This window comes from Dasypus novemcinctus, chromosome 14 (assembly GCF_030445035.2).
Source record: "Dasypus novemcinctus isolate mDasNov1 chromosome 14, mDasNov1.1.hap2, whole genome shotgun sequence".
In the NCBI taxonomy this organism is placed as follows: Eukaryota; Metazoa; Chordata; class Mammalia; order Cingulata; family Dasypodidae; genus Dasypus; species Dasypus novemcinctus.
The window spans coordinates 10,638,194-10,660,852 of record NC_080686.1 but is presented as its reverse complement, the minus strand read 5'-3'; the positions used below and the strand labels follow the sequence as shown (position 1 = coordinate 10,660,852).

Sequence of the window (22,659 nt, the reverse complement as noted above, 5' to 3'; positions counted from 1 at the left end):
GCCAACATCTCCAGTGAACTCTTTTGAGATCAAGATTAGCAGATTTTAAAATATTCAAAATCTTTTAAACCTCAGAAGTCTGCAGAGTGGTTCTTTACCTAAGCAGGGGTAGGAAGGATGAAAATGCTCCCCTAAAGGAGAAAACAAAAAAGCTGATTATTCTTTTCAAAATCAAGACATCTGTGGCTCTGTGTGGGAGACTCCTCTCTGTAGTACTCAACATCGTATCTAGGAATGGATTATTTTCTTTGCCAGAAAGTACTAATTCTTTATATATTGCTAACAGATCAGACACAACTCCTTATGGGGGTAGTTTTAACTGTGTTTGAAGTTAATCTAGGAAATGGTTCAAATAATATCATTTCACAAATGTCATGAAAACACAAATAGATGCATGCAGGACCCCGCTGGGGTACTTTCAACAGTGTCTGAGGTGCTCACTTCCGCAGCACATATACTAAAATTGGAATGATACAGAGAAGATTAGCATGGCCCCTGCACAAGGATGACTTGCAAATTCGCGAAGCGTTCCATACTTTTATGTAGACCACTATCCACGTGGTGCAGCAGTGCTCCAGAATGTATTCACCAGGTGCAATGCATGTGCCACAATGATAGAAGAGGCTGTTGATGTGGGAGGAGTGGAGTGAGGGGGGTGGGGGTTATATGGGGACCTCATATTTTTTAAATGTAACATTTAAAAAAATAAGGACAAAAATAAAACAAAGTTTAAAAATTGTGTTTGAGGATGAAATGAGACATATACCAACCTATGTGCATGAGGAAGTTGTCAGGAGATAAAAACACTCACCAGAGGCCAAAGCACACAGAGAAGCAGTCTGCAGCTGCACAGGCCAGGAGTTAGAAATCCTAAGTCGAGGAAATGCCCAAGCAACCAAATATGCCCATTTGGGGGTATCCAGACATATGACTGAGTTTTCATCTCTGCATGCCCAGTTTTCCAATGTTGTCGATATGACTACAGCAGATCACCGGAGAGTTGACTTTGACACTGGAATTTAGACAAAAATGGAAGAGCGTATTCCTGTAATTCAAACCAAGGAGGTACAAAATGGTACCCAGGATGCAAAGCCTTAAACGACAGAAACAAAATCAATTCACCAAAAATACTTCAATAACTGTGACCAGCAAGCTCATCCGTTCTGCTTTTACCCTCACGCCTCTAAACCCAGGTCAACGCAGAGTCAAGCTGTATTTCCTCTTCCTTCAGCTCACTCAGGCTGTTAGTGTTCTGATAGTGCCGTGGTTTTCAGCTAACCAGGCTCAGTCCTCACGGAGGTGGAGCCTGGCGTCGTCGGGCAGCTGGAGTACACAGCTCGCTGGGTAAGTCTTTCTCCGTGGCCCACGTGCCTTTTCCTCAATGCGGATTGTTTATTTCCAGTGTGCTTGTGCATGTTTGTGTCTGCCTGGCTTCCAGGGACAAGATCACTCCCATCATGAGACCACCTCCAATATCTCATCGGCCTCAATCTGAACCTGTGGGCTTCAGCGTCTCATCTACTAAGTGAGGGGTGGGGGCTGCCTGACCGCCGAAGCCTGGACAGATCCAGTGTCTACAAAACCTGTTCCGTTTTCCCAGGCAGAGCCGCCCGTCAGCCACGTCTCCCCTGCTTGCCAGCTTGGGGATCTGGAAGTCTTAGCGTTGAGCCTTTGACGGTCCTGATGGACTGAAAGGAAGATGAGGAGGGGGGTATCAAAATACCGATAGATAAGCTCCTAAGATTCAAATATATTTTAGTTCTAAGTTCTATCCCTGACCCTCGTTTAAAAACCATTACCTCTGATTTTTTTCTTTGCCTCTATCCATAAATACAGCTTTATTCAGAGAGTTAAGGCTCAGAAGTGGTTTAGGGCAGTCAAGCAGGCAGGTGCCATCTAGCCAGGTGGACAGCAGGACACAAGTCCTGACGAGGAAGTGAGAAGCTGCCCGATAGATCATTCTGCACTCAGGAACTACCCGCTGTTTCCCTGGGCCTTCCCTCTCACTGTGAACGATTAAACAATGTGTTCCTGGAATGGCAGGCTAGACCAGTCCTCCCTCTGGCTTCTTCACGGAGACTCAGCCTCGAATCTCAGGCTGACGGTGTCTGTGACAGCCCACTGGTAAAACGTCACATTTCCATGCTTTCTAAACCATCTGCCTTGTCATGGTACCGGTGAGCTCTCTTCGACTGCAAGCTACAGAAACCTGTTCTGTCCAACTTAAAGGATATGGCCGTTTGTTGACAAGATAGGGAATAGCTCCCAGAATTTAAAGAGGAACTGAAAAAATGTATCTTGGCTAATAAAAATAAGTCGCTAATTGTAAGCTTAGCTAGGAGCCCGGGTTAATACTTTCAGTGGAATACACTACGCTCTTCACACATTAGCACAATAGGACTTGCCTTCTTTTGTTTTTTGTCCATCAGATGGATTTTATCATACTCCCACTAATGGTAGGAATATAAATGGACAGTCGTTTGAGGGACAATTTGGCGGCATCTCTTAAAATTTAAAATTCCCATCTTATAACTGACAATATAGATCTCTTTTTTAAATCTACCCCAGAAAAATATTCATACAGGTGGACATTGTAGATGCTTAATAAATGTTCTTAAATAAAATTTCTTGACAGAACACTTGGTACACTGGTGTTCTATAAGGGCACTGATGATTTCTAAGAATGCTCATCTCCTAGTATTTCCTGTGTGGGCAGGATGACCTTGAGCCTGCGGGAGCAAACGGGCTCCTGACTTCTCTGATTCTTCGCCTCCAGTTCTTACAGGTCCAAGGACAGGGAGCCACAGACGTGCCTTTGTAGGAGGAAGGACTTGTCTTCCTAAGGGCACATCTCTGTACCTGCGGAGGGACACTCCAACAGCCAATGTGTCAGTATGTGTAAGAGCCTTGACTGTAAAGCATAGGACCTAACAAAATCTAGGCAAGCTTTGGCTGTCTCTTTCTGCTCTGTTCACCTGCCGCACATGCCTTAGCTCTGAGAAACCCCCCAGGGCACAGGGCTCCAGTCTTGAAAAGCTAACCACACACCCAGGCTGGCAGATTTCCAACCGTACGGAGCAACGTTTCAGGGACACCCTTTGGCCCGTGGTCTCTCCAAATTTGTGCCAGGGAGTGATGTAGCAAATAGTTCCACTGTGTGAGATGGGTTGGTCTGGGGCTACTTCACGTTAAATGTCTAATAAGAGAACAGTTAGAAAACACCAAAGCCTCTTTGATCTTCTTTATTCAGCCACCTCTGCTGGCGATGAAAATCTATGTAATGTTAAAATTTCCCTCAAGAGCTATTCACTGGCAGAAGATTGTAAAAGGAAAAAAAAGCTTGAGGTTTGCAGTCAGCCTCCCGACAACAGTATAGCTGTGGTTTTAGGCAAGTTGCTTTGCAGGCCCTTCCCGGAGTCCCTGTGCGCTCTCCATATAGATGATGTATGTACGATGTCCAGAGAATTGTAGGCCCAGTAATAGGAGCTATTTCTGGTTATCTCCTTCAACTTGGAGTTAAAGCTCTACTTTTGTGTACCATGCATCTGTGTCTGTGGAAGAAAGAAAAAAAAAAGACTTATAAATAAAGAGAGAGTGAGAAAGGGCAGCAGAGCATTCCGAGTGGGAAGGGGGCTGACTGAGGCAGGTGCAGGAGAGGAAATGGGGGAAGGAAACAGGCGTGTAAGAAAGTGTATGAGGAAGAGGAAAAGAGGAGGCGGGTTCTGCAGCTGGCGTAGATGCACCCTCCAGCGGGCAGAGAGCGCGGCCTAAGGCACCTGGGGTAATTTTTTTTTAAGTGAATTATCTGTCCAGGAAGTATTTAAGACTCAACCAATCTTTTCTGTAAGTTTTCGATATGCTCATGTGTGCTTCCCAACCCGGTCTGTAAAGATCCCTGAGGAGCTGCACTTCTGTTTACTGTGTCATTCTCTGGTGGCCCCTCAACCACCCATTCCTCTTCCTCCCTGCCCTTTGCAGGTAGCACCCTCTAAGTTTTGTCATGGCTGCAACACTTCCAATAGACACTCAATTCCTACCTAGAGTCAGGCTGGATCCCACAGACTCGCCACAATCCTGTGAGATTGCCCTTCAGACACAAGTTGCCAGCGCAGGAGCCCAGGCCACCTGCCCTTCTGACCAACTGGCTACACGGGAGGGGTTCCCACGACTCCCCTTGGGCTCGCTAATCTGCTGGAACAACTCACAGAACTCACTAAAAGCATAAACTTACAGTTACAGTTTTACTAAAGTAAAAGGATACAAATCAGAAGAGATGCATGGGGCGAGATCTGGGGGTTCTCAAATCAAGCGTGTCCTCTCCCCGTGGAGTCAGAACACATCCCTCTCCCAGCATGGAGATGTCAATATCAATCATGGAAGTTTCCAGTGTCCTGAGTTTAATCATGATTATGTAGAGACAATTGGTGGAACCATTGCCCATGTGGTTGAACTCAGTGTCTAGCTGCCTCCTCTCCTAGAGGTAAGGGAGGTGAGCCGATATGGGCTGCCATGAGGTGGCTGGAAGCCCCCAACCCCTCATCATGGTTGCTTTCTGGTGTGGTCAGCCCCAGCCCAAGACCACAAGTTTGGCCACCCAACCCTATCATCTCTATCAGGTGTGGTCTGGGGCCTACTTACAAATGACACAAGATACTCTGATGGGAAATTCCAAGGGTGCAGGACAAAGACTAGACTGCTTTTTGGAGGCCAAATTTCTTACTATGTACATCCTATGCAGCCTGTGTAACTCAGGGAAATTGGACCCCCATCTCTAGTTCCAGGAAGAAGCCCCAATTTGTCTCAGACAAGTATGCATCTCCATCTCTCTTGTCAATGATTGTTCTGGAACTTGGCCTATAAGCCCATCAACCAGAACATCCCCTAAGCACAAGACGAGTCCAAAGACTTGTGGGACCAGTCAGTCCAAAGGAGTCTCACCAACTGCAAGCATGAACGTGGACTGCCCCAGGCGCTCTGACAGGCGCAAGTCAATCACAGAGCATGGTGCACAGCAGCTGTGGACACCACCACGCATAGCCAAGTGCAGCGCTCAAAGATCGCAAAGTGGCAGCTGTGGACAACACCACGCATAGCCAAGGGCAGCGCTCAAAGATCACGAAGAAATGGAGTCACCATCCTGGTGCCGGCCTTACCTTTGGATTTTCTGAGTAAGACAGCACATCTCTTTATGGTTTAAGCCACTTTAAGGTGGGCTCTCAGTTACTTGCAACCAAAAGCACCTTAGAAGGCCTGCCTAGAGAATTCTGTTCCTCTTGTATTGTACCTAGCAAAGGGACTGTGTTCCCAGTTCTACCACTGACTAGCTAGCAGGAATGTAGATTTCTTCCCCACAGTGACACTTCATCCTTTAAGATGTCATGGTTCTACGGCCCCCTCCCCACCTCCTTCCACAGGAGCAGAAAGAAAATCCAAGGAACAAATCGCACATGGCAGAGCCTACACAAGAACAAGCCTCATTCCTCAGTTCACTCCACACTGCTGAGAAGACTCACTAATCGCCATCCCTTCTCTTAGTCCTCAGGATCACTGTTCTTCTGGGGCATTCCATCCCAGTTTCACACTGACACTTGGGTTAGGTCATTCACTTTATCCCACCTACATTATTTTTTTTTCTGTGCCCCAGATACAATCTTATTTCAATTCTTACTAAAAATGCACTCAGTTGAAGATTTTAGCTTCTCCATCTCAGCCTCTGTCTGGTTTGGCCGTAATAGTGCTGTCTTATTTCTATTCATGTACAACTTGACAACCTTCCTCTCTTCTTAAAAAGGATCATTTGCTCTTCAGATTAGCAACCCTGGATATGACCCCTTATAAAGTTCAAAAGAAGTTTGCTTCCTCTGTGAGCTCAGTCAATTAGTCATTCACCCAAAAACATTCACTGCTTAGATCTGCAAGCTAAGAGGCTCTGCCTTCACTACGGAACCAAAAGAATAAATAATCAAGGTCTCTGTACTGAGGGAGCTTACAGTTTGGTAGGGAGTTCAGATAGCTGTAATATTAACACATGGTGATGTCATGGAAGAAATCAAATAAAATGCTGGAAGAGTTTGGGAAAGAAAGATAAAATTTTCAGTTGGGGTAAATCTGAAAAAAGCTGCTTGGAAAACATGGCATTTGAGTTGGGTTTTAGAGGATAGATGGAATTTTAATTGGTAGGGATGGTGAGTGGTGGGCATTGTAGACAAAGAGAAAAGGCACACAGCAAAAGCAGAATGGCAGGAAAGGTGGAGCAGGCTCCGGAAGAGACCTTTAGTGTGTCCCTGAGGACAGGAAGTAGATTAAAGGAAGATATGTTAGGACGTTAATTTAGTCCCAGGTGGTAAGGAAACTTGGATGCCAGGTAAACACACACACACACTGAAGAAACCTAACCCAGCAGGCCATTACTAGATGTAAGAAATAAATAAAAGGGGAAAAACTAAATAGATTCCAAATATTTGAGCCAGAGAGATGAAGGGAACAGAGGTCTAGGGTTCAGGCTTGAGCCTCGCTCTTTAGGAGACTCTCCCCAGCAGAGACTTTGCTGATTTGTTGTTTTTCACTACTATATCCCCAACACCAAAAACAGAGACTACTGGGCTTCTCAACATTTTTTGGACAAACAAACTAATGAATAAATGAACATGTTGCATTTTCAATGATGACAGTTCAATGCCTTGGAAATGTCCAATTTAGTTAGAAACATGGGTCTGGTGTTTGGGACTAAACGTTTAGATTTTAGGAAAAATACCCATTTACAATGCATCTATAATAAAATATCTAGGAATAAATTTAATCAAGGATATAAAAAAAGATTTGTACCCTGAAAACTAAAAAACACTGCTGAAAACCTACATAAATAACAAGACATCCTGTTCATGGATTGCAAGGTGTATTACCCAAAGCAGTCCACAGAGTCAACACAATCTCCACCTAAATTCTAGCAGCCTTTTTCTTAGGAATCAAAGAGCTGATCCTTAAATTCATATGGAAGCACAAGGGTCCTGTATTAGTCAGCCAAAGGGGTGCTGATGCAAAATAACAGAAATTGGTTAGTTTCTATAAAGGGTATTTATTTGGGGTAGGAGCTTAAAGATACCAGGCCATAAGCATAAGTTACTTTCCTCACCAAAGTCTATTTTCACATGTTGGAGCAGGATGGCAGCTGACAATCTGCGAGGGCTCAGGCTTCTGGGTTCCTCCCTTCCAGGGTCTTGCTTCTCTCTGGGTTCAGGGTTCTTCTCTTCCCAGGGCTTGCTTCTTCCTGGGCTCAGGGTTCCTCTCTTCCTGGAGCTGGCTTCTCTTTCCTCTGTGAGCTTACTTCCCGGGGCTCCAGCTTGAGGCTTCAGCATCAAACTCCAACATCAAAAACCCTCCACTCTGTCCTTTGCAATGTCGTATATCTGTGGGTTTCCCCACCCCCATCCACCAAGGAGTGGGGATTCAGTGCCCTAATGACATGGCCCAATCTAAGCCCTAATCATAATTTAATCATGCCCAGGTACAGACCAGATTACAAACATAATCCAATATCTATTTTTGGAATTCATAACCATATCAAACTGCTACAGGCCCTGAATAGCCAAAATAATCTTGAAAAAAGAAGGAAAGGATTGGGAAAACTCAAACTTTACACTTTCAAATGTACAGAAATCAAAACAGTTTTGTACTGGCATAGGACAGACAAATAGACCAGAAGAACAGAGCTGAAAGTCGAAAATAGACTGACACATCTATGGCCAATTATTTTTTTCACAAGGGTGCTATGTATGTGCAATAGGGAAAGAATAAGTCTGCTGGGAAAACTGGATATTCACATGCAAAAGAATGAAGTTGGACCCCTACCTTGTACTATATACAAAAGTTTACCCAATATGAATTAAGGGTCTAAATATAAGAGCCAAAATGATAAAATCCTTAGAAGATAACATAAGGGCTTATATATGACACCAAAAGAATAAGAATCAAAAGAAATAATAGGTAAATTCAACTTGATCAGAATTAAAAACTTGCATGCCTCAAAGGACATTATGAAGAAAGTGAAAAGACAGCCTATAAAATAAGAGAAAATAGTTGCCAACCAAATATCAGATAAGGCCTTAAAATCCAGAACATGTAAAGAACTTTTAAAATTCAAGAGAAAAGACAATCAACCCAATTAAAAAATGGACAAGGGACTTGAACAGACATCTTTCCAAAGAGGAGATGCAAAAGACCAACAAGCACATAAAAAGATGTTCAATATCATTGGCCATTAGAGAAATGCAAATCAAAATCACAATGAAATATCACTTCATACCTACAAGGATAGCTCTTATTGTTAAAAAATGGAAAGTAATTGTTGGAGAGGATGCAGAGAAGTTGGAACTCCAGTGCATTGTTTGTGGGAATGTAAAATGGTACAATCACTGTGGAAAGCAATATGTTGGCTCCTCAAAAAGTTAAACATACTATTACTGTTCATGGCAGTATGAAGATTTTGTGGACCCTAGAAAATCTAATTCATCTCTGTGTGTGTAAATCTATGGTAGATGGGGTCTTTTTATTAGATTCAGTTAAGGGACTTTCTTTGTGATTAGATCACTTCAGTAAGGTGTAGACCAGAGTAGGTCTTAATCCTTTTACTGCAGGTCTTTATAAATGAAGGAATAAAAAGTTACACAGGGAAAAAAAGCTTCAGAAACAGAGAGGACTCCAGAAGCTGAAACCAATGAAACCAGGAGAAAAGCCACAGACAGAGCAGTCTGAAGCTGAAACCAGCAAGGCCCGGAGGAGAAGGCAAAGACTAAGACTAGCAGATGCCACCATTGTGCCCTGCCATGTGAGAAGAATCCAGGACCACCAACAGCCAGTCCTCAGAGAGAAAATCATTGTTGGATGAAGCCTTGATTCAGACATTTTCACAGCCTCAGGACTATAAGCCTTTCCTTTTTTTTTTAAATTTCTTTTCTTCCCCTCCCCTGCTGTTTTTGCTGTCTGTGTCCATTCACTGTGTGATCTTCTGTATCTATTTCTCTTTTTGTCTTCTCTTCTCATCTTTCTCCTTTAGGATTCATTGGGATTCAATCCTGGGGACCTCTGATGTAGAGAGAAGTTCCCTGTCAATTGCACCACCTCAGTTCCTGGTCTCTGCTGTGCTTCACCTTGACTCTCCCCTTCATCTCCCTTTTGTTGCCTCATCATCTTGCTGCGTGACTCACTTGTGCAGGCACTGGCTCACTGTGCAGGCACTGGGCTTGCTGCATGGGCACTCGGCTCACCACATGGGCATTGGCTTACCATGTGGGCACCCACGTGGGCACTCGGCTCATCACGTAAGCACTGACTTGCTGCACAGGCATGCCTTTATTCTTCTTTTTCACCAGGAGGCCCCAGGGATCAAACCTGGGTCCTCCCATGTGGTAGGCGGAGGCCTCATAACTTGAGCCACATTCACTTCCCAGAACTGTATGTAAGCTTTTTTTTTCTAATAAATTTCCATTGCAAAAGCCAACCCATTTCTGGTTTATTGCTCCCAGCAGCTTTTAGCAAACTAACACACCACGTAACCTAACATTTCAGACACTGCCCATTACGCCTCACACATCATAGACCAATGTTTATAGCAGCATGGTTCACAATAGCCAAAAGGTGGAAACAACCTAAGTGTCCATCAACAAATGAAGGGATAAACAAAATGTGATACATACGCACAGTGGAAAATTATTCATAATAATAAATATTATTTATTCCATAAGAAGGAGTAAAGTTCTGAGACATGCTGCAACATGGAAGACCCTTCAAAACATTATGCTGAGTGAAATAAGGCATATAAGGACAAACATTTTATGTATTAGAGGTATTTAGAGATAGGAAATTCTCAGAGACAGACAGCAGATTAGCGGTTACCAAGGGATGGGGGGATGGGAAAGGGGGGAATTGGGGGTTGGTGGGTTTAGATTTTAGAGTTATCTGCAAACAGGCATTTGTTGGACCAGCAGGCTTCAGACCATCCACAGAAAGGAAGTACAAGGAGTAAAGGGAGATGGAAGGGCTGGTTCATATTTACAGGGATCAAAGAAGTTACAAGAGACAGATTGATAGAACCATTTTATCAAATATTCCAAAGAACTTAGTGAGAATGAGGATTAGGACTTGGCCATTGAATGGGACCTTCAAAAAAAAAGAAGGTTGGTTTTATTATCCCCAATCAGATATCACAATAAATATGGGCTCAAGACATCTCACCTTTTCATATGGAAATACCACCTCTGCCTCTCTCCCTGAAGGCTGTGGTCAGCCCAAAGCACACTCATTTGGAGAGAAACAGAGTATTTTGCCAAGCTGTAGGTGACTACACGGGGTAATTCAGTTTGAATGAAGATGTGGCTAGAGGAGGGGCAGGCCCTACCTAGTCCAGTAGGGGTAGCGAGTGAAATGAGCACGCTGGCCCAGCGCAAAGGTGATTCCAGGCGTTAAAAGACTTGTCTCAGAGGGACTGGTCTTCCCTGAGAAGGCCACTTGCGGTGAGGTTCCAAGAGGCGCAGGGCTTTGGGTCTGGTCCCGGGCCGTCCCTGGACTCAGCTGCACTGGGCTGAGGACAGCTGGGACCCGGGCGGCCTCGAGCCCTTCGAGCCAGGGCAGACCCAGCCGCTCGCGGGTCCCCACCGCCCAGCCCCCAACACTTCGGGAGTCCTCCCGTCTCCTTTCTCTGGCTGGGGCTCTGGCACCGGACACACAGCGGCTCCGCTTTCAAAACCCCTATCCCGCCTCAGTTCCCTGAGCACGAACAACTTCTCCCCAACAGGAAACGTCTAAACAGTATTCGTATTCTCGGACGTGATGACTACTAGAAATCTGAGCAAAGGAAAAATCAAACTCTTAAAAGGACAAAAGAACTGGGATGAACACCAAGTGCCTCTGCGTCTCGCTGGGGCCGCCACACCTTCCTGCTATTGCAACAGAGCTGGAAGAACTGCCGGGGAAGGGCTCTGACCCAAAGCGCCCGCCGCAGGGGTCCACCTGAAGCAGGAGTAGCGCGGAGATCCCCGCCAGGGAGCGAGCGAGGGGGGGTGAAACCGGATCTGGAGGTGGAAAGAAATATCGGCAGGGGAGGCGAAAGGGATCTTTAGTGGAATTATCATGCAAAAAGTATAGTTTGCCCAGTGTGTCACTACGGCCGCCGGCCAGGAGGTTTTTCAGCCCCCAGCCCTGCACCCGGCGAGCGCGCGCACACACGTGCGCACGGGCGCGCGCACCCCTCCGTGCAGGAAAGCACCTTGGAAACCCTCGGGGCCCTCCCTATAAATCTTCCCTGACTCCGCCGAGTGGTGTGGGTGGAGGGACAGAGCGGCCAGAATTAGCTGCCTTCCTGCAAGCTTCGAGAAGATCGCCGCCGAGATAGGGCGCGTCGGGGAGGGCCGGGGCGCGGGCTGTGCCGGCCGAGGCCGGGAGGCGGGAGGGGCCGGAGCCGCCTTGAAAGGATCTCATTAAAGCGCCATTTGTTGGGAGCGGGGAGGAAGTGGAGGCCGCTTTGGCACACGTGGCCGCGGTGCTAAATTAACTGTTAACACAAATAATCAAAGTGCGAGACCCATCGGGCGGCTGGCGCCAGCGGGCGCGGGGGCGGCGGTCAGCGCTGGCGGGCGGCGTCCGTGCGGCCCGGGGAGGCGGGGGCCGGGGGCCCGGGGTGGAGGGGCCGCGGCGGGGAGGAGGGGGCCCTGGGGCGGTGGAGTTAGGAGGAGGAGACCCGGACGCGGGGTAAGGAGCGGGGACGCCGGGGCGGGCGGCGGGGAGGGGGTCCCCGGGCTGGGAAGGGGGGGAGGGGCTGGAGGGGAAGGAGGAGGCGGGGGCGGGAAGGAAAGCCGGGCGGGGGGCCTGGGGGAGGAGTAGTGGGAGACGACTGGGGTGGCGGGACGGCGTTGGGGAAGCTGGGCAGGGCGCGGGTACCCTGGGCCGGGCGAACCCCAGGGCAGGGGGAACCCCGGGGGGGGCACGCCCGACAGTGCACGTGCCCGGACCCAGGTGCCTCTCGGTCAACGCCGACTCTGGGGGTACAGGCGTTGTCTCCGAGCTGGTCCCCAGGGGAAACCCGTCTAAGGAACCAAATCAGAACCTCCTCGTTGTCTCCGCCACAAAGCTTAACTCCTGTTCTCTCACGTTCTTCCTCATGCTGGCCCTGCAGCCTTGCTTCTGCGTGCTGCCTTGCCTTTGCAGATACGGAAGCGAAGAGGAGAGGAGAGACGGGACCCGGCCAGGCCTGGAGAAAGCCCCTGCCCAGCCCTCCAGGCCGAGGATGGCCTCGTGCCCTGGTGAGCCGGGCGGCCGCTGGAGGGCGCCCGCCTCGCCGGGTCCCGGAGCGCCGACCCTCGCTTGGGAGGACGGGGGAGAAGGCGGGCGCCGGCGCCCCGGGTGGGACGGCGTGCCATTTCTGGGATCCTGGAAGTAGGAGGCGTTCCTCCGTGGACATAGCTGTATTTTGAGAAGATTCCCGGACACTCGCTGATACCTCTTCTTTGGCAAGGTATTGCCATCCAGGTGCATCTCCGAGCACCAAAGCAAGGTTGGATCAGTTTGGTGTTGCAAATAAACAGCCAAAAAGAAGAAAAGAGAGTCAGGCTGAACAGCAGCAGCAAACCGGATCCTGACGCCTGTGTGTGGGAAACAATCGCCTGGCGAGAGCGTGGCTGTGCCTTTACTAAGCCAGCGCAACCATCTTGTAAAAACTGAACTATAGAGTCAAACTGGTTATCTGGCAAAATGGAGTTTTTAAAGCTTTTTTGAAAAATCGGATCTAACTTTAATCTCCGTGCATTTATGTCCCAACACTTAGGTTTATACAGACACAGCCAATGAAAAACAGCAGAATTCTTTTTCTCTTTGGAAAGGCATAAAATTATGATGGGGTGAGTAAGGAAAATGACGTGTCCTTGAATTCCCAGGAGGTGTCTTCATCAGAAGGCAAGGTGGCCAAGGCGGTGTGTGTCCCCCATGAGCTCCCTGGTTACTGAGGCCAACTCTGTGGGACACAACAGTCCTCACCAGCCCCAGGCCGCCCCGGCCGGCCAGTGGAAGGGGCGATTGGAACCCAGCTCCGTCCCAGGCCTGTGCTCTTTCAGCCACCCCAGGAAGCATGTTATCCCTCTGTGCTCGTTCATTCAACAAATACTGATTGAGGCCCCAAGGTGTGCCTGGGCTGCGTCCAGGGCCAGGATCCGAGAGAGAGGTGCAAAGAGCTAGGAGAGAAATGTCCCACGAAACCAAATCCTGAGCCTGAGAAGCCTAAGAGTTCCCTCCCCAGCACTTGCGTGGAAGAGCTGGTGACCTCGTCCAGCATGCCGCCTCATGGCGTGAGGATGCCGCTACAAATGCCAGCGTGTAGCCAGGGCTCTCTGTGCGAGCACCTTCATAGATAATTTTTATTCATACAAATCGCCCCATGAGGTCAGCGCAGCAGATGGGGAAGCTGACATTTAGAGAAATTAAGGACATTTTTTTTTTTTAAAAAACAAAGCTTGTCTTTTCCCCTCTATGTCCTGAACATAAAATTGAAAAAGGGCCCGGCTCCGACCTTGGCTGCTCTCAACACTGTGCACAGTCCTGCCTATTCAAGGGGCACCTGATGTGGAGCAGTGGAGGAGGATGGCCCCAGCTCCAGCGGCTCTGTCTACCTGTCTTCTTGAACGTGTTCCAGGCTGCTAGTCTCTCTTGGCCCATGATGCTGGCACCAACGTGAAGGTCAGCCTTAGAGCTATCTGGGAGAGGGCGGCGTTTGTCTCGCTCTCGAAAGGAAAGAGCTGAGGCTTGAGATGCTGTGTCCTCCCCAGTCGGGAGCTAAGAATCAGAACCCCGGCGTGTCGGCCTCCAGAGCCTGGTTCCTGGAGGTTATGGGCCCTTCTCCCCGCTTTGTAAGGTGAAGAAGTTAGAAACCAGCCATCTCTAATCTCTCAGCTCCAATGTTCAATAATTTTAGGGTGGAAAAAAAAGCTAAAACTTCAGTTGCGTGTTTAAGAAAATGAAGCCATTTAACTAGGTCAGGTAAACAAAATGATATTTGGACTAGCTTGGTCCAACTCTAAAGACTCATAATGGGACCTCTGAATTCGCCTGGAAGAGGATCAAGTTGTGTGTAATTGCATCCTAGTTAGCGGTGCCGCCTGGCCTTGGAAGCGCTGGCAGCCCGAGGCCACACCTCTTGGTGGCCTGGAGACCCCTTGGGCAGCAGGGACCAGCCCGGGTCATTGGCACTGCCACTGTGCCCGCTGGACCTCACGGGAGCCTTGGGAGGGGCAGAGTTGGCCACTGGGGGGGGGGGGATCTCATAGGCTGCCCACTTCCGCAGGGAAGCTGGACCTTCCTGGCTACTCTTCAGTCTGCAGCTGGTTCCTATTCCGCATGAGAAGGTCATTCAGAGAGTGCATGAAAACTGAGGGAGGAGCTCCCTGAAGTTATCTGAAATAATCACAATCCTAGAAGTGAGTCCCAAAGAAACCAGGCAGCCCTCCTTCACTGCCTCTATCATTTTGACAACCAAGGTTCCAGTGAATTTCAGAAGGTGGATTCAAGGAAAGTTCACCCGTGTTGCAAACAGAAACCTAGGTGGTGGGTCAAGGGATTCTTGGTACCAAGTGCCCAGTGCCTCTAGCAGCTGTCCCCACTCTTGGCCACCCAGTTGCTGGGAGGCCCCACCCTGACAAGCCACTTCTCACCAAAGCACCTGACATTCTCTCTGGCATACAACTGGCAAGATGTGGGAGTTTCACGTTCTAATGACTATTAATAAGAGGCATCAATCTCTCTAAGTAGAATCTCAGAAGCCAGGAGAGGCAAAGTTCCTATTTGGTGCCCATAAGGCAGTTATATGTTCTGCTAGGGTCTTGGATAAGTGGAGGACTGAAAGCAGAAACACAGAGAGCCACCATTTTCAGCCTGCCATGGGGGAGAGAGTGGACTCCAGATGTTGGCCGCCATCTTGTCTTGCCACATGGTAGGACTCCAGGCTCTGCTAGCAGCCGGCCTTTGGTGAGAAGGTATCCCTCATGATGCCTTGGTTTTGGATATTTGTGCAGCTTTGGCACTGTAAGTTTTACCCCAGTAAATCCCCATTATAAAAGCCAACCCATTTCTGTTTTTGCATCTTTGGCAAACTAAAGCACCCTCCTAGAGCAGCACAGTCTGTCCTGGAAACAGCTCCCTTGTGATGGCTTCTTAGATGAAGCCACACGGCCATGTGTGGAGGGTCATGGACAGTCCTGGACATCAGCTTGGTAAAGAATCGGCATACCGGAGGCACGGGGCCACTCAGTCCGGCTCTGCCCTTGACTGATGGCCTCCTCGCCCCCACCCAGCGTGCTCCACCCCACGTGTTCCCACCTCTTCCCTGGCTGATACTCCCCCGGCATGCCCACCCTCCCTACGTGGTTTCAGGTGGCCTTTCTCAGACTACGGAAGCTCTCCAGATCCTCTTGGCTGCCTCCCTTCCCCAAAGTCCTGCGGGTCACACTCCAGCTGCACTTGGTATGAACCTTGTTTGTTGAACTTACTGCATCACAATTATTTGCTCACAGATTTCTCTCCACAATGAAGTATAAGTTCCCTGAGCATTTGTTTTAGTTTCCAGAATGCAGGTACAATCTCAAACTACTAGGGAGACCCTTTGAGGAGATACAACCATGTCTTTACATCTCTAGGATCACCAAGAAGTCCTAGCCCAGGTCTAGGAAGAAAGAAGGATCTTTCTGAGCAAACTCTAAAGTCAATTAAGAGGTTTATAAGGCAAAATCACAAGCAGCAATAGGCTCTGCAAAGAGCAGCTTGATTTGCCATCAAATACTTACCTATACAATGCACCCAGGGTATAAATAACATCTGTAGCATCTATTGGAATTTAAAGGTCAGACACATAACCTAAGATTTGAATTTTAAAGTGACAAAATTAAGAATAGATTCCTTGCAGGGAGGATCTGAGTCTTATTTACCTTCTTCTTCTCCATAGATATTTCGTAGTGTTTGAATGAATGAAGGAATGAATGAATGAGTGAATGGCAACTTAGAGGAAATGAACAAAAGGAGAATGCAACACTGTTTAAAGCATTAAGTTAGTAAATCAAAAACTCATTTTAAGGACTTTTTTTTTTCATTAAATGAGCAAGCCACAGCAAATCTAAACAAAGTTCTATTCCCCACTTGTGAGCGGTAAAATGTAATTCTGAGGAGCTGTAGTGGCTTCAATGGGATCATTTAAAATACTCTATTGTAGTTCTTTTCATGGCTCATATATCCTTAGCACACAGCATGCCTTTTTCCCTCTAGGCTTCTCTTTTCTGTTCAAGTGAAAAGTTAGGGGTCAGCTAAATTTGACACCTCTTGTGAAATTCCAGAGGTTCGAAAAGTAATGCACTATAGGGCAAAAGGATCTTTTTTTTTTCTTTTTTAGAAATATAGCCCGGAAGTCATCATGAGTATTCTTTTAATAAGAGCTATAATATCCTTTTATGTAAGAAATAATATCCTTTTAATAAAGAGAAGTAAAGGGAGATGGAAGGAAAACTGGAAGCAATCAGAGCATCTTATGCAATTATTTTTAGTTCTTATTTATAACAAATATGGTTTGGCTGCTGCTTACACTTTCAACACCTTAGCTACTTGCTTTCAGTGTTGGAGAAAACAAAGAGCTTTTGAAAAACATCATAAAAGGAATGAAGTTCTGATACATGCTACAACATGGATGAACCTCGAAGGCATCATGTTAAGCGAAAAGAGCCAGGCATGAAAGGACAGCTAGAGTACGATCTCACTTATATGAAATAAGCAGGATATGGAAATTCATAGATACTTGAAACAGCGTCCAGGTTACCAGGGGAGAGCTAGGGAGAATGGCAAGGTAATGCATAATGGGTGCAGGGTTTACATTTGGGGTGGTGGGAAAGTTGTTGTTTTTGTTTTATTAGAGAATCTATAGGTTTACAGAAAAATTGTGCCTAAAATACAGTTGTGAAGGAAAAGTTTTGGTAATGGATGATGGTGAATGTAATTCATACCACCGAGTGGTCTGTTTAGAGGTGGTTAAAATGGGAAATGTATATATTTTACCACAGTTTAAAAAAAGAGCACAGCAGCCAGAAGATTATCTGTTATAAAAGCATCTTTAGCTGATGCCAAGTCTGTGACAAGATGATGACAAAGTAGGACACATTCCTGGGACCCTCTTCTCCCACAGAGCGGTTCCTAGATGCTGCTACGTTTCTGCCGTCTATGCCAAGTACGTCTAAAGTCTTCTCCAGAGCATTCCAGTTTTACCCCAACGTCAGGCTTCCTAGAATGTGTTCACTCAGCGCCGAGGAGAGGCCTTTGAAGCTCGTCCAGCGTGGGGGAGGGGAGGGGAGAGCCGAGACCAGGGCAGCCCTGGGACCTGACGGCCAGTGTTTACATGGGGATCGAATGGCGTTTCAGGCCTGGGCTGCTCGGCCCTTGCTTCCTGTCTCTAGAAGCTGAGGGCTTTCCATTTTATTTTCCAGAGAAACTGAACGTATCACACATTAACTGCAACAAAGCCAAGGAAAGTCATATTACAAACCAAATAAAATAGGAAAATTAAACAGAAATTTTCGAAAAGTAAAATAAGGCAGTTGGTCACCAAACTTTCGCAACTGAGAAGAAAGATATCTTTTACCTTATCCTCTCTACACGTAAATTTCATTCTGACTTCATTGCTGGCAAAGCGGTTCCCTTTACCAGGAAACTGATTGGAACATTATAATGAAATCTCTCAGACATTTCAGACAGCATTGCTTAAATTCAGTTGCATTAGAGATGCCTCAAAATATTTCCCTGGATTGTATGCATTTTGCCTTTGTTCCTGTAGAAGAGTATCAGAATTCCACTACTTCAACTACTCAATGCTCAGGAAGTTAATTTAGGTTAAATCAGTGTAATTCATTTCAAACTCTTTCAACTTGGCAAGACACACTTGAATCAAATGCTGGAAAATTCAGAAGCACATCCCACTTCTGTTATCACGGGTTACAGGACAACAAACCAACTTATTTCCATTTGTTGTCTAACCTAAAGGAAAACAGCAGGGGAGTTTCTGGAAGATCTGATTTTTTCCAAGAGATTTCAGCAAGCATTTTTGAAAAGTTTTGTGCTTCTGCAGATTTGAAAACCACAAACACCAAATAGGGACAAAACAGTATTTGAAACCAATGATTGTTTCTCTTACAAATTACTTCTCTCATTTATAAGAGCATTATGAGGGAAGCAGACTTGGCTCAATGGGTAGAGCATCCGCCTACCACACGGGAGGTCCACAGTTCAAACCCAGAGCCTCCTTGACCCTTGTGGAACTGGCCCATGCCCAGTGCTGATGCACGCAAGGAGTGCCGTGCCACACAGGGGTGCCCCCGTGTAGGGGAGCCCCACACGCAAGGAGTGCACTCCATAAGGAGAGCTGCCCAGTGCGAAAGAAAGTTCAGCCTGCCCAGGAGTGGTGCCACTTGCACAGAGACCTGACGCAGCAAGATGACACAACAAAAAGAAACACAGATTCCCGGTGGCACTGACAAGAATAGAAGCAGGCACAGAAGAACACACAGCAAGTGGACACAGAGAACAGACAACTGGGGCGGGGGGAGGGGAGGGGAGAGAAATTTTTAAAAAAGACCATTATGGGGAGCAGATATGGTTCATGCAGTTGGGCACTTACCTCCCACATGGGAGGTCCCAGGATTGGTTCCTGGTGCCTTGTAAAGAGGACAAGCAGACACAATGAGTTGATGCAATGAGCTGATGCAACTAGCTGACAGAGTTGATGCAATGAGCTGATGAACGAGCAGATATAACAAGCACACACACTAACAGGGAGAGAATGTAGCTCAAGTGGTTGGGTACCCACCTCCTAGATGTGAGGTCCTAGGTTCAATTCCTGGTGCCTCCTAAAGAAGTTGAGCAGAGACAGTGAGCAGACACAAAAGAGTAGACAGATGAGGAAAACGTCTCAGGAGGCGGAATGGAAAATCATTAAGTTAACAATAAAAAAATAGCCCCATTTTTTTCAAAACATTATGCAAGCCTGGGGAAATTAGAGGTGTAGAAGAAATAATCATAAATTCTGTGCAGTAATGACCTTTTCCAGAAGCGTGTCTGGGTTTCCTGGCCCCCTCCCCAGCATTTCATTGGGCCTGCCCAGCAGGGTCCAGAAGTCAAGAGAGATAGGCAGTGACCTCAGCCCTACGTGCCTTGATATCAGGGAATGAGCTTTCCCAGGTCTCTTCTACATATGGCATCCTATTGTATTTGTTGGGGACTTGTGGTTCCTTCATTTACTTTTTATTAGGTGGTAGGAAGTGGATATTGGGAATGTGGACAAAAAATAGACATGAGCTTAGAGATGACCATCTGACCTTTGTTTAGGCCAGCCTCTTGGCACTTAGCAGCTTATTTCAACTCACACCAAATGCATATGGAAGTCCCATTAATGAGGAAAGCAGGCTTTCTGGTGGAGACAGTGAGGCTGGATTTTAATCTCAAGGAGAGACCTGGTTTCATTCTGCAGCTTTAGCCAATCACTTCCTCATCCCCTCGGTAGATGTATTTTTTGCACTGGAACTTTCTTGACTCATCTTTTTCCATCCTTTCCTTTCTTTCCATGGCATACTGTTCTCTTACAGCCAGTCCTTCCCTCCTAGTTTCACAAGCTGGGTGACACCTGTTCCACCTCTGGGTGCCCCAACAGAGATTGTGGATGCTTGTTTTCTTCCCCCTCCCCCCAGCCCTGCTGCACACCACAGGCAGGGAATACCAGAAACAGTAGAGAACCAAACTGGCCCTTTTGATAGCTCATCAGGAAACCTCACTTGCAACCTGTTGGTAACTCTTTATTTACCAGTAGAGAAAAACAAATATTTTGTAACAATGAAAACTTAAATCTAAAGCCTAACATCCTTCCCTCCACAGGCATTGCCACTTACACCCACATACATCACATTTTTCCTTGCCAAAATATTTATACCAAGGGATTGTAGCAGAGTTTTGAACCTCTGTGCTTCATATCTACAAACACAGGCTGAGATGAATTTATGGTTTCTTTATTCTTTTAATTGATGGAGGGGTGAAAGTCCTATTTCTCTTCTGGCTCAATTAGCAGTTTTTCACTGGCATCTGGACAAGTGAACTCAAGATCTGGCTTTTGTATTACCTAAATAGCGAGGGCATTCTTCTTATCTGAATTGAGACGCAGATTCCCAACAAAATAAGTAATGTAGACTATGCATTGTTATGGTTCATTCCGTAAACTGCCAGTTGCACCCCATTTTAAATCCATCTTACTGTAAGGACCAAGGCACACAAAGAACAGAGAAAGACAAGTCATCAAGTTGGAGGGAATTCGAATCCCCGGATCATTGCTTAGAGAAGAGGAGCCCCTGCAGAAGGAGCACCCGCTTGGGATTTAAGTAAATGAGAAACAAGCTTTTGTTACAAAGCTTTTTTTTCTTTCTTAAACCATTTGGGGGTTGTATTAGTCAGGGTTCTCTAGGGAAACAGAATCAACAAGAGATCTCTGTCAACGGTATACGATTTTATAAGTGTCTCTCATGTAGCAGTGGGGATGCACAAGTCCAGGTTCCACAGGTGGGCTGCAACCAGGGACTGCAATGCGAGTCCAGTGAAGGTTCTTGATGAGTTCTGGAAGATGCTGGCTGTCCAAAGACGAACTGGGAAATCCTCTCTCAATGCTGGAATCAATCCCCTTCTTAAGGCGTTCAACTAATTGGGTTAAGCATCACTCATTGCTGATGGCAATCTCCCTGATTGATGTCATTATAACCAGCTATCTAGGATTTACCACTGCAGTAAAGTCAGTGGTGACTAAAGTCCACAAATGCCCTTGTATTACACTTAGCCCAGTGCTTCTTGACCAAACAACTGGGCACAATTACCTGGCCGAGTTGACACAACAGCCTACCCCTCACAGGGGGCTATTTGTTACAACAGATAGTGTTAACTAATATACTTCTGGGATTGGGTTTTCTCACTTTAAAAAAATGAGTATAACAATTAGCATCTAGAAGTTTTTGTGAGGTTTAAGTAAAATGTACCTAAAAGGACCAAAGCGGGAAGAGTCCGCAGTGTTCCTGGCCTTCTCTTCTTTCTGCAGAGCGCTCTGGCTGGATCGGAGGGTGCGGTAATTCCTTTTTTACCATCTGCAGTGTGAATGAGATCACGGTGCGTGAGGTCCACAAAGGATGCCATTCTTCTGAAGAACAGCTTGCTTTCCTGTGTGCTCTCCATCCAGGCTTTCCCCAGAGACCCAGAAGGAACTTTGTGTGGGATACAGCTTACTCACACGCTGACAGCGAGGCTGGGAAGAAGGGCTGGTGCTTAGATCATCCCTCCGAGGATTTGGGAAACTAAGAAAAGTCACCTGATTTTCCTTTCACACCCAAACCACTGCACTTACTCTTTCTGCTCCTTTACAGAAATAGCAAAATATCCTCGCCCTGGTAGTTTGCTGCTGCTCTCACTTTGAGGGCCTTGACCTTGGAAACAAAAATTCTCTACACAAGAGTCATCCCACCAAAGGCTCCATGCCGTAAGTTTCCAGGGTCCTGGTGTCCGCCACCAAGATGCTTCGTGACACGAAGGCTGCAACGTCGGTATGCGTGGGGGCAGAGAGCTTGGGAGAGGTCTGGTGCTGCTGCTTCCAGAACACCATGCTGCCACCACAACCAGCCTTCCTCCACAGAGACCACAGAGTTCACTGGGGAAATGCATCACATGCCATCGTGATGCGTGGAGAGCAGGATAGGAGGCAGGCTCTGTGGAGAGGCGAGGGAGACGGGGACAGGATCACAGCCGTGGTGGAGGGGCACGCCGAGTAGACAGATGAGGGGCATATATGCCTCACTCCTTCAGAGCTCACGTTATAGGGGCTTGGCGGGGCTTCCCAGCAGAAGCTAAGACAACTGGCCTGCAGCAACCAACCATGCACTCATGCTCCCACTCTCTCTGACATGGGTCCAAGGCTGCGTCTAAAATTAAATGGCTATTCGACAACCCTAAGAAGGAAATCCTTGACTCCAAAGCAGCCTTGCTCTGGTCTTCTAAGAGAAAACCCCACACCTGTCAGTGGTTTTCCCGGGTGCAGACAGCTTGACAAGATGGGAAGATGCCTGCCTGTCACCATCAGAACTGGGCAAGGGGCTTCTCTGTGGAAGTCCATGACTTGAGGAGCCTTAGTAACACAGCCTGTTACAGGAGACCATACGGTTCAGTTACTGCGAGTGCAGAGAAGAGCTCATCCTTGACTTCAGCTCACACGCACATAGTAACCTAGGGACTAGAGAAATGAAAGCCTCTGCGCTCACCATGATGATGCTAATGGCAATGGATAACTCAAGAGCGATGCCTTCCTTGCACGTTAGCCTTTACGGCCTCCAGAGCCCCTTCACGTCTCACTGTCATCATTACTCCCACAGTCTGGCTATTGCTTTTCCTGCAGCTTTCCTGAAAACCAAGCTTGTTGAATTTTCCAAATCCTAAGCAGAAAGGAACGTACATTCTCAGACCTCAGTGTCACTTTTTGTTGTGAGAATGCATTGAGAACTTTGAGACTTTCCATCACTGTTTTCCTTTCCCCCTCTTTTCTGTGTCTTGCACCCACAGAGACCTGCGCTTTCC

At 47.0% G+C, this 22,659-nt stretch overlaps 1 non-coding gene and 1 pseudogene across 1 annotated transcript; one reads left to right on the top strand and one right to left on the bottom strand.

Annotated features, from left to right (window-relative positions):
• The first annotated feature begins 433 nt into the window (after positions 1–433).
• Positions 434–540, top strand: LOC111763105 (U6 spliceosomal RNA). The gene has a single exon (XR_002796044.1). It is a non-coding gene; the product is annotated as a U6 spliceosomal RNA (small nuclear RNA).
• Positions 541–2,704: 2,164 nt separating this feature from the next.
• On the bottom strand, positions 2,705–2,826 carry LOC111763104 (small nucleolar RNA SNORA38; annotated as a pseudogene).
• Positions 2,827–22,659: the final 19,833 nt, after the last annotated feature.